The sequence below is a fragment of the Athene noctua genome, chromosome Z, assembly GCF_965140245.1.
Source record: "Athene noctua chromosome Z, bAthNoc1.hap1.1, whole genome shotgun sequence".
Classification (NCBI taxonomy): Eukaryota; Metazoa; Chordata; class Aves; order Strigiformes; family Strigidae; genus Athene; species Athene noctua.
Genome location: NC_134077.1, coordinates 34,906,156 through 34,918,871, shown reverse-complemented (window position 1 = coordinate 34,918,871; position 12,716 = coordinate 34,906,156). Strand labels below are relative to the sequence as shown.

At 39.5% G+C, this 12,716-nt stretch overlaps 1 protein-coding gene across 1 annotated transcript in view; it reads left to right on the top strand.

The window, feature by feature from the left end:
- Positions 1-12,716, top strand: part of CAMK4 (calcium/calmodulin dependent protein kinase IV) — a 226,028-nt gene that overhangs the window by 122,369 nt on the left and 90,943 nt on the right. The gene's annotated exons all lie outside the window — the stretch shown is intronic.

The window sequence follows — 12,716 nt, the reverse complement described above, 5'->3', positions numbered from 1 at the left end:
CACCATATCCCTCAGTGCTGTGTCAACCTGACTTTTAAACACCTCCAAGGTTGGGGACTCCACCACCTCCCTGGGCAGCCCGTTCCAATGCCTAACAACCCCTTCTGGAAAGAAATGCTGCCTAATATCCAGTCTAAACCTTCCCAGGTGCAGCTTGAGGCCATTACTTGTCCTATCATTTACTATTTGGTTAAAGAGACTCATCCCCAGCTCTCTGCAACCTCCTTTCAGGGAGCTGTAGAGGGCGATGAGGTCTCCCGTCAGCCTCCTCTTCTCCAGACTAAACACCCCCAGTTCCCTCAGCCACTCCTCGTATGACCTGTGCTCCAGACCCTGCACCAGCTTCGTTGCCCTTCTCTGGACATGCTCGAGTCATTCAATGTCCTTTTTGTAGTGAGGGGCCCAAAACTGAACACAGGAATCGAGGGGCGGCCTCACCAGTGCCAAGTACAGGGGTCAGATCCCTTCCCTGTCCCTTGGTCATAGCTACAACCTTGTGAAGAACTGTTTCTGAACAATAATCCTGGTTTTGGCCAGGATGGAGTTAACTTTCCTTGGGTTGAGAGGGAGCACAGCTAGAGGGCCAGGTCCCAGTGGATCACTGGAATATTCCATATCATGTGACATCATGTTCAGTGTATATAGGTGGACACAGGCTCTCTCTGGTGTGTTCTGTTTTGTTTTCTGTGGCAGCGTGTTGGGACTTTCCTGGTGCGGTTGGGTTGCTGCTGTGGGGGGCAGTTGCCACAGTCGATAAGCCACTGCTGCATTTTTCTCGTTTTGAGTTTACATTTGTCAGTTGTTCCTTGTTACTATTAGTAAATTCTTTTTCTTATATTCAACCTACAAATTTTCCTCTTTTTGTCCCTCCCCTATTTCACCGGGGAGGGGGAAGGGGGAAGGTGAACAGCTGGCCACGTGGCGATTGGCTGCCGACTGGGTTCAAATGGCAGTAACAGCAAAATCAGCATCTTCAGTTCAACAGAAGAAAGGTGTGTACTCTCTCTGTACTCAGCCAAAGCAATCAGGAGAAATGTGCTGTAAATTAAAACAACAAGCGAGTGCACAGTTCTGAGATAGAGGACCCTACACAAGATGTCTTACCTTTAACATAGCCTTTTATATATCCACGTGGTTTCAGATTGGATGCCTTTCAGGAAGGCTGGATACTCTACAGGAGCCTTTGGTGAGAAGAGTTTGCAAAGGGAAAACACAAATATGCCAGTGAAATGGTTGGTTCCTGAGCGACCATCAGTGTGGTAGAACTGAAGATAAAAGACTCCATGGAATCCAGGATGGGGAACAGCATTATTTGATGGAACTAGGATTTAATATTATGATATTTTCAGCATTCTGTAATCTGTACTCAGCAGTGATTATGCGATTTGAGTTCTAAGACTGATCTTTCCCCGAAATTGTATGCTTAATCCAGTAGTTTGGTTAAGATGGGCTAACTGGCATTGCCTGACAAGAAGCAAAGACGTTTAGTCACTTACTAGAATTGTGGTGCCCCCTTGTGATGCTACAAAAAAGCACTAATGGAGGTCTGAATTCAGCATCCTCCTTTTCTCCATATACAATGGAAGTGGAAACTTTGGCAATATGATCCTCTCTGATCTGTTTTTGGAAAAAAAAACAACCAGTGGAGAAAAAAACATGAAAAGCTGTTTCCAGCTGTTAAGATAGTAATAGGAGTATTACTTCACTTTTCAACCTTAAACCAAAAATAATAGAAATATGCAGCCAAGATGTTTTGTGCTAATCACTCCAATTAAGCATTAGTTGTCCCTTTCCTCTCTTTCAGCTGGGCTGAAGGATTAACACTTTGCAATGTGCTATACATGGCTGCCCCCTGAGTTTTAGTGATGGTAAATTAGCTTTCCATCTGAGGGCAGAATTTAGCTTTTCTGCCTCTCATGATTAATCTTTTCAATCTGTACATTTTTTTATCGTGCATGAAGGAAATGTCCTGATTTACAGAGGGGTCTTGTGCACTCTCCCCTCTGTTCTTGCATGACTTCCATCCCAGGAGAAAGCAAAACAACCCTGGAAAATCTCCTGCTGGGCAGTGGGGTTGTGTCAGATGTGGAGGGAGAGCTGTGATTGTTTTCATGGCAAGTTTTCAGTTGTGTTACTCAAAAGGAGATAAATTCAAAGGAAAGTCACTGTTATACATCTGAATTAACAGAACTCAAATCAGGTTGGGTTTGGTTGCATTTTTAAAAAGAAATCTGTTTTCCAGACTTCATAAATCACATTGTAGGTGACACCCTGACATATAATATTCCGCCATCCCAAACACAACAAATGTAACTACACTAAATTGGAAAAGTTTCTGTAAATTAGAATATTTGTTGCCCGTGTTCATCATGGTTTTTTGCTGATCCAGTAAGTGACCAGTGACAAAGAGCTTTTGAATTAAGACAGACCAATGGACAAACTGACCAAGATACAGAGAAAACTGCAGTAGGTCAGTGTTACCTGATATTCTAGTTCTTTCCAGATGCCACATCTCCAGCACAGTGCTGTCATTTGCTTGGCCCTCCTCTTTCATTCCTGTATGTTTAAAACAGACATGCATGGTTGAAGTGCATCTAACCAGCAGTGTTTTGACAGAGTCCTGAGGGACGACCCACTGTTATAGCTCCAACTGTCCCAGCATCAGTGTGCCCAACAGCACACGACCGTGTTTCTCATGCTGCCATGATAATGAGAGCAGACTGCCATCACACCAGTCCTCACTGGGGCAGGAGCCAGTTGAAAAACACCCAAAATCAGCACAGATGTTTAAATGCATGGTGGAGTGATCACTCTAAGATTTGAGCAGTCTTTAAAGGACCATGTTGCCACTGCACTTGTGAATCAGAAATTTCAGGACTGGCAGCAAAGTGGCAGGCAAAGGTCAAATTTCATCCATCTCTTGCATCTTCCTTCTCACCTCATCTTCTTATGAAAAGTGTTGAGAGCCATAGTTGAGACCATAGACACATCTTTTACATGAGAAATTTGAGTGATGGAAATACATAATGAAATTTGGGTTTATTAGGTTTTTGGATGACGTCATATATGCATACAGAATGAAGTATTTACCTTATGTGGATGATTTCTAAAGGCAAATTTATAGTCGGAAAGCGTCTCTCCATTTCAGCTCTTCTCCATTTAACAGAAGGCCAGAGACAGAGCTGATGCAGTTAACCATTTAGGTGCTTTCAGATAGATGGGACTGAATTTGAGCTCAAATAAATGGAATCAAACATTTAAATTCAATTGAAGATCATGGTTGAAAAAAAAAAAAAGTTTAAATGCAGTGACCATAAGGGAATGTAGAATTGATTGACACCACAAAAATTGATGTAGTTTTCCTGGAAAATAACCCAACAGATTAATCTCATTTATATAGGCAAATTGTCAAACTAGTTGCTCTTAAAACACATTTTTGTTAATAATCAGTAAACCTTAGACTGTTCAAAGATTTTATCACATAAGCAGACAGTGGCCTCACTTTTTTTGTGTTAACCCATTTGATTATTACTTCTCCAATTTTCGTTATAGTTCTTCCCTTTTAGGATAATGATGATTCTTCTTAAGCTTGCTTCAGTTAGGTTCTTCTCTTGCCTCTTCCATTTGCCCTCTGTCCCTTTGTTGTTCTTTACTTAAATGTAATTTCTTGGTACTGTTAATTTTTACTTTCTTTTCTATTGTATGGTATATTTCATCATATTCTTGGTCATTTTATTGATCTGGTTTTGCTTCTATCAATTAAGCTCTTTATTGTTACAGGCAGTAATAGGTCTTGCAGCACAGTGAAGTCTGCTATCTGTCTTTTATGGTCTAACCTTTTTTGAATTTGGTCTTTCCCATTCACATTTTATTCATATCTATTGCCTTTCAGCAGAATCACCAATATATCACTCTTTCAAATACAAATTCCAGAAAAAAATATCAACTCTAGCTTTATCTTAGTCAGAATACCTGTGGATTGATAACAGTAGTTTTTGTTAGTCTTTTCCTTTTTTCACCTTCAAATGATAATGCCAGTCCATATGTTCTCCTGTCTGTATTTCAGCACCTTAACCACAAACTCTTCTGTTTCTTCCTTCATCTTACTATGAAAGGCACCAACATTGTCTAAAAATACCAGTCAACAGTCTCAACTCATTTCCGTTTCAGATTTCATATAATTTCTTCTGAAATATAGATTCAAGCTGATACTATCTTCTTTTATGGAGTATACATTAACAAAAATAGTAATTACTTGTTCTAAAGAACTTGCCTTTTTAAGAGATGCAGGAATGATTACCTCTTATGGACAAAATTTCCCGAAGCCTTCCCAGGCTTCAGGCACACCTTATTTCTGCTTATGGAAATTAGAATTGCTAAAGGACATAAAAAAAGAGTAAAGGAATTAATCAGTCACTAAAGTGGAGATCTTATATAAACTATTCGTTTCTGAGCTCTGGTCTCATTATGTGGTGGCAGTCTGTCTTCTGAACTAGGGTCAGAGCAGCCCTTTGGACTCTTTATTTCACAAGAGCAAGTTACAGTCCTCTCACTCAGGACTGGAAAAAAAAAAAAGAGGTCCTATGGCACGACTACACCAGCTGTGACATATTCTCCAAAATCAGAAGACAACATACAAATTAGTTCTGGTAAAAGTGCTCCTTGATGTCATAATAGTTCATTTAGTGTCTCTTGATTTCAGCTGCAGTAATGATAAAACAAAGTAATTTAAGACTAAAGAAGCATGCTTTAATGCTCATTTATAGCCTTTCCACAGTAGTTTAGTATTTTCTTTGTGTACAGGTTGTAATAATGCCTTTAGACTTTTTTGTGGTCAGTGTTTTGTTTTCTCTTACTGGACAGATTTACTCAAAATCAGTCAATATCTGCTGACTACAATATTCTCTTCAAGATGAAAAATACAAATTATTTTTTTGTAAATGTTTGTGCACAGAATACTACTTACAATGTGGTCAATGTATGCACTTAGAATTAGGTGAAACACCAGCCATCAGAGGGAGCACCTTGCAGCTTTATAAATGACTAAATGACTCAAGCAATGATGTTGGTGCAACTATTAGTACTGGTTGGCTTCCTGCTGCTTTCTAAATGTGAACTGAGGTGACATTAAAGCTTACCTCGTTCTTAACTCCACTGTGGAAGGCTTTTCACTTAAAATATTTTCATTTAAAATGTTCTCTTGTCTTTTGTTGTTATTGCTCAAGATGACTTCGCAGGAATTGTTAGCATGGGTATGTCCTAGTTGGAACCAGCCTGTGTTGTGCTAGCCCACTCTGGGAACTGGGCAAGCCTTTTAGAGGTAGGACACATCAGTGCCTGTAAAGCTCTTTAGTTTGTTAGGTACTGTTAATACCATGACCTCTTGTGATTACAACATCTCTGATGTGTATTCTTGATTTTCTGCTACAGCCTCACCACTGTAATATAGACATACATGGTCTGGATGCCAGAAAAACTGGGAAGCATACACCTGTTAAATTAAATAGGAAGCTGGTCGAGCCTTAGCTGATTTCCTCAGTTATTAACAAATTTAGCTTTCATATTTGTTTGAAATGCAGAGAGGTTTTAAAAGCTCTGTGCAGGTGACAAGTTGAGGTATATATACCTATAGCCTATATAGCTGTAGCCTACATATATGAATACAGGAAGTCTGTGACTGACCCAAGAGCTAGTGATGTCTTCTATGCGTTGATTCAACATCTTTCCAAAAATTATAAAATCACTTAGGATGAACTTTGTACATTTAGCTTCTCATTGATTTTTCAATGTACGTAGTGACAAGAGTGTAAAGGGAAGCCAAAATGTTTTAGTAAGGAGTAGTTCTTAAATACTCAGAGCACCAATGTGCTTATCCTAAATGATAACTTAAGTTGATTTTTTGATGAAAGCCTGAAAAGCAAATCCTTTTTAGATAATTTATTTCTCAGTTCAATGTTGAACTTCAGCCACTGTAATAAGGAATGTATCACACATTCCTGCAGTGTAAGAGGTGCCAAGGCCACCAAAGGAGGACTGGAACAAGTGAACCTGAAATAATCCTGAACTGAATAATGATAATGTGAATACTCCTGCAAACTGTGACATAGAGGGATATAAGTGCAATGTATGTTAAGCCCAGTTTCAGACTTTGATGGCCATTTGTTTCACTCTTGCTGGGAAATAAGTGTTGTGCCAGAGTGAGCTCTGGGGCAATATGTTTAAAATGTCGTGGCAGGTACAGATGTGCAGGTTTGACATGGAGGGCTGGAGCAGGCAGGTTGTTCACCTGTGGTCAGGCAGCATCCTTCAACTATCCCTGAAAGCCCAGGGGTTTGGGTTTTGTTTCTTAAACATCTCTGTAATCTTCTTATGTAGGCTATTCCAGTGACTCTCCAGCCTGGAATTAGATTCAGCTTCAATATTAGGAAAATCTTTCTTTCTGCAAATTTGGCTAAAATCTGTCTGCTTTGTCCCCAGCAGGTAGAAAGAAGGTAACTACTTCCTTCTTTATAGCAAACTCTCATGCAGTGGAGGACTATATATTCACAGTCTCTGCAATCTTTGGTCCCTGGCTGTGTTTTCTATGTCTCAATTACTGTCTGTTGAACTTCTTCCACATGCCCACATCTTATAACATGGTGTCCTTAGCTAGACAAAGAAATCCAATGGAAGCTTCACCATTTCTTGGCAGGGTGGCTTCATCAGAACCTTCAGTCCTGCTCTTTCATTCTTCCCAGGCCACTGCCCCCTTTGCAAGCTGCCAGCGAAGCTTCTCTTTGCCCCCTCCCTTTCTCACCAGACAGGAGCTGTGAAATGCTGAAATAATTCAGTTTGTCATGCTGCCTCACAGAGTCAGTTACACAAAAACTTTTGTCTGAGAGAGAAGTTTGAGCTGCTAGTTCATGAGCACTGTGGTTTCACAACCTCTAGAAACAAAGACTTTTGTTTATACAGTTGTCTGCTAAATTCACACTCATGAAAGATGATTCTGTCTTTTCAAAAATGTTGGGCACAGAACTGTTCTTACTAATTTTGCTGCAGACACCTGGGTGATTGCTGCTTTTGAATGTGTGGCCATTTATTTACTCAGTCTTTCAATGTATAATTCCTGATTTTCCTATAAGATTTTTCTAATTCTGTAGGTGTTATAGAAATACTGAGTAGGAAGTAGAAAGAAAGTTAAAGGGGGAAAACTTGTTATCTTGAATGAGTTACAAGAAATACACAATCTTTTTCTAAATTCTCCCACATGCCCCATTTATCAAAAACTGTCTCTTACTTAATAATGGAGGGAAAATATGAATGACTGCAATGCTGCATTTCATTTCTAAACAATGTATTGAAGCAAACAATCTAGTTTGTTTGACTTGGAGTCAGATCCTAATCCAGTTCTGTACTTCCCATTATCATTCTTCAGATCATGGGCAGGCAGTTTGAGTCATTAATGGGAGTAACAGCTAATCTGCACTGGATTATGAAAATGGTTGTAAAATAAGGGAGAATCAGCAAACTGAATCTGATCTACTTTTTAAATATATTTATTGCTCTTCAACTGGAAAATGCATAAATATTACTTTTTAACTAAACAAATGCATCAAAGCAACAAGGAATTGGAATCATCTTGGTACAGATACGAGCCGATAGATCTGTGGATCATTCATTGAGAAAGTGTTCCTCGTGGAAACCTTTTTGCTGTTGAATAGAGTGATGTAATTTTCTTTCCTGTTTCTGCTAAATTTCAGTCTCACTTTACCTTTTAATTTCATTTTAATGGAATGTAAGAATTTACATAAGCATTAAGTGAATATGTACAGAAAAGAATCTCCATGACAACCAAAGAATTTTAGGTAAATTAACACATTATATAGAACCAAATATTATTAAAAAACGTTAGCATGTACTGGCATTGCAACAGGTATTTATATAGGCCAGTGTCTCACCTGAGACTGTACATGATGTAACAAGATGCCCACAGTTAAGATGTGGTACAAGAGTTTTGGATAAAAGCCAGCTAGAGGCATAATGAAAATGACCCTACAAACAGGGGTGACTTTTTTTGATATTGCAGTATTTATAAAGAATCATCAAAAAAGCATGTACAGCCTTAGCGTGAAGAAAGAAAGAGAAACAATGCTGAGAACTGATAAACTAATTAAAAAATTTACTGGTTTGGATGGCTAAATAAATTTAGCAGGCCTTCTTCAAGCTATATGATATGCCTCTAGATTCACTTAATATTGAAATGCAACCAGCTCCACAGTGTAGAGAAATAATATTTGTACTAGCAATATCCGATGATGGCTAAATATTGCAAATTTTAACGTAACTGTTTAGACTGATTACATAAAACTAAGTGCATTTACCAATCTGAGGTAAGGGAAGCAAGAAACTGCCTTTACCTGCTTAGATTTCAGGCAAACCTGAAGGATGGATAGGGTGGCCCGTGTGGGAGGGAAGCAGGGAAGTAAAGCTAAGAATAGAAGGACTAGAGTGTGGAGGAGGAAGAAGTAAGTTTGTAAAAGTGGGTAAGTCTTCAAATTCTCTTGATCACAAGGAGTCACGAGAACAGCTTGTGTTTAAAATTGCAGGAATAATCTCACTGGTTTCCCATACCCAAGAAAAACAAAACTTTGGTTTCAGGGTCAGGGAGCTGGTATTATTATTATACATTTCTTGTACCATTTGGTTCCTCTTCGGTGTTGCTTCTTCCACCCCCTGGTGCTCCTGATCACAGGTTTCAGGAGTTGTTTCAGTGCAAGGCTTGGAGTGATTCTGTGGGCTGCACTGCCTGGGGAAGGTTGTACAAACCTTCCTCAGTCTCAGCTGAGAGGTCTCACTTCTGAGGCAACAGCCAGTGCTGACCGAGAATTTAAGGTATTGGCAGCCTTACATGAAGAGGTGTGTGCCATCCTGCTTGTTCAGAGTGATTTGCTGGGTGTTTTTGATTCCATTTTTTAGCACTCTGGCCCTCTGTTTTGTTACTCATTAAAAAATCAAATCCAAAACCTATTCCTTTCCTTCTGTGATGAAATGTTCACTTGTTTGTTTTTGCAGGAGATTGATTGTTTCTGCTTGTTGCCTAATGTACTTGTCATTAATCCCCAAATACATGTATTTCAGTCAGCTGTAAAGTTGTGTATCAATGTAATTTTAATGCTGCTCTGAAAATTGATATTAAAATGACATGTTGGGATTCCCCATCCTTTTCCTCATTGATTTTCAGATCAAATGTGTTTAGTTTAGCAGGAGTGCGCTCTTATTTTTTTCCAATCAGTAATAAAGTTTCTTCAGAGCAAGTGTGGCACTATATACCTCCCTCTACTGTGATAGCCCACTGCTTTCAGTGACTTCATACAGATGTGGTGAATTAAGGCATAGTACCAAGTCCTAAGAAGAATGTCCTAAAAGGAGTAAAATGCAGTGCATGGTCTTTCCAAATTATACTGCAGGCTGTAGAAGCATGGCAAATGCTGGTAAGAATTTATGCATCTGCTGATGTAGGCCCTGATGAAGAGGTGCATAATGGAAACATTGCAAGCAACAAAGGGTTGCACTTCTGTGGTAGAGGCTACACTAAACTCTTCAAAACTAAAGGATTTGTATTGCCACAGAACTTAGCAGTACTCAGAGGGAACAGAAGTGCTAGAAAGGCTGGATGGAATTTGGTAAGCATTACTGCAAATTATTGAACACTTGAATACATACATGTGTTTGACAATCACTTGGAAGCTGCCAAGTTTCAACTACTTGCTGTGGATAAGAATGCATGCATCACAAGAAATACGTTGTACATTTCCACAGCTGTGTTGGGTGGTGTGATGATGAGGGCACTTTTGCTCCATACTAAAATCCTTATAGCTCTGTTACCTGACATCACAAGGCTTTTCCACCTCTGAGCTGCAACAGCACCTGAGAGAGCTTTTTGTGGGGTGGCCACAGTATCTGGTTCAGAGGGCACAGCAGGGTGGGCTATACCGGGTGACTGGATCCTTCAAGCAGGCAGGCAGGCAGGGAAACCACAGAAAGCTGAGCTGTTCCCAAGGGGCATCTCCATCTCTGGCAGTAGTGGAAAGGAGGAGTGAGGAAGGGGCCTTTGGGAAATACTTCCTCGCTCTCTTTGTAGAAGGAGATGGGTTTGTCTAAAATATGTTCACATGTGCTTGGCAAATTTGAACAAAATTAAATCAGGTAGTGTTTTAGGAGATGCGTAGCTTGGTGTCCATCAGTACATTCTCTTAGATGTGTGTCTTGCCATGTACAAGTGTAAACAATCAGTGTATTTCAATGAATGTGTACATGCAAGCATGAAAAAGTGATTTTACACAAGTGTGGCTAGAAGAGGAAGTATTTATTTCATCAACATCACATTTTTGCTTGATATAGAATGTAATCTTCTATTCAAAGCTCTGTCTTGAATTTCCTGGGTGTTTGTGACACCAAATTCAGTGTTTTTCCAAGCTTTTTTTTCCCTTTGATTTTAAGCATTTCTGTATCCCTTCTTCTGGATTCTGTGCTGTATTCCTCATGATTTTTTTCTCCAGCACTCTTTTGGCCTACCTGGCTCTTTCATTTGTATATCAAAGGGACTATTTAATTAGTTCCCTATTGTTTCTGTTCCTGTCTTTCCATCCTCTCAGTGCAGGTTTAATCTTCCTTCATCCATGCTTTTCTTAAAGATCATTCTGTAAACTAGGTATAAAAAATTGGTTTTGCTTCCATAATAACAAAATTCCGCAGGTGTCCTGTTGTGGAAAAAAGGGCAATGAGTCAGAGTTAATCTGCAGGCTGAAATTGAAAAATCCTTGTAAAGAAGCTTTATTGGTCTCAGGTAGGAGTGTTGTTATAATAAAGCAAACTGGCACACCTACCATTTGTCTTATGCAAACTATCACAAGGAGGATGCAAAAAATAGATATGCACATGATCTCCCAGCATTATTACAGGACCTACACTATAGGATAATCTTTTCTCAGTACTCTTCTTTAAGTCTAATAGTCAGATTTTACTTTTAAAGCAGAGGCCCTTAGAAATTAATTTTCATCTTTAGCAAGAATTACGTGTTTTTTCATTTATTGCTGTTAGAGAAGATTAGGTTTTCTACTGGCTAGATTATTATTAATTAAGAATTAGGTTTGTATTCTCAGTAAGTATGGATTCTAGACTTGTGAAAAACTAGAAAGTTAACTGCATGACTGCATGTGACATAAGCTGTACTTGGCTTGCCAATGCACGTTATTCATATGTAACATCAATGGGTAAATCATGTGCATTGCACAAAAATTCTACAGTTGTTTTTTATTGCTCTCCTGAGAAATGGACCTACACTTCATTACGTTTATTTACTGTAAAGTGTAAATGCACAATAGCATAATCTTCAGTGTCTGTTTCTTCTTCTGTTATGTGTTTAATGTAAATGAGAACACTGTCCTATCCTTAACATATAGTTGCCTAAGTCAGGCTGTGCTGGTCTTCTACATGCTGTGGTCAAGAGCACAGTCTTACAGATCAGTTTGACCTCTCTTGTTTCCAGCAGTTAGGTATTTGATGGTTTTCTTTCCTGCATTGGTTGGACATTGAAAGTAAGCTGTTCTTCCCCCCCCCCCCCGTTTATCTATTCGATATTAAAATTACTGTAAAATTAGAAATTTGTAGGATGAAGGGAGAAATGTAAATTGAATTTTAACTGTATTGTTGTGTATTTCTCTGATCTAAATCACATATGTTGGAAATTAGAGAACTTCAAATCTTGTTGAAACTTTGAAATCTTCTGCCTTACATGTTTCTGAAGTGAGGAGCACAAGGCCATTGTGCAGCTGTTAGACTCAAGGCATGGGCAGGTGTCCTGGTTTCGATCAGGATCAAGTTAATTTTCATTGGAGTATTTGATACCATGTGATGCCATGCCCAGGTGGGCGGTTGCTCTCTCAGGCTCTCTCTTTTGTGTGAGGGCAAGCTGTCTGCTCCGTCGGTTTTGTTGCTGTGGGGGGCGGTCGCTGTGCTCGGTAAGCCACTGTTGCACTTTACCCTTTTTCTTTTTGAACTCGCTATTGTTACTTTTGTTGTCTTGTTATATTTAATAAATTCTTTCTTTTTACTCAACCCATGAATTCTCTTCTTTCTGTCCCTCCCCTATCTTACCAGAGGGGGGAGAGGTAGGTGAAGGGCCAATCAAGTGGCGTCTGGCTGTCACATGAGTTCAAACCTCCACTGTTTTTGAGGCCCAACATGGGGAACGGAGTCTTTTCATTTTGTATGAGATAACAAAAAAACGGGTAAAATGTGGATTGTTTGGCTCTTAAGATCTTTTCACCTGATATGCAATACGTGTTTCCCATGCTGTTGCTCCCCTTCCGTGAGAGGTGGGTTAACTGCTCATCTATGATAGCATGCAGTCATTGGTCCTGGGGCGATTTACAGCTGTGTTTGAGAAATTTGGGGGGTTCAGATAACTGTAGAATGTTGGTCTAAACATGGTTATCGTGCTGTTAGGAGCTAGTGTTTTCCTGCATGTGGTTCAGGTTTTGTTTATGGTTAAGCTACTATTTAACCAAATAACGGAAACTGCAGCCACTACAACCCTGACCACAGGAGCTCCAGCTGAACCAGAGAACCAAACCATGACAGTGTCAGTTGCTCCCATACAGAAGAAGAAATACACAAGAAAATCCCCTCACAGTGTACAGGGTGATGATGAAACAGGCCCATCACAAGAACAG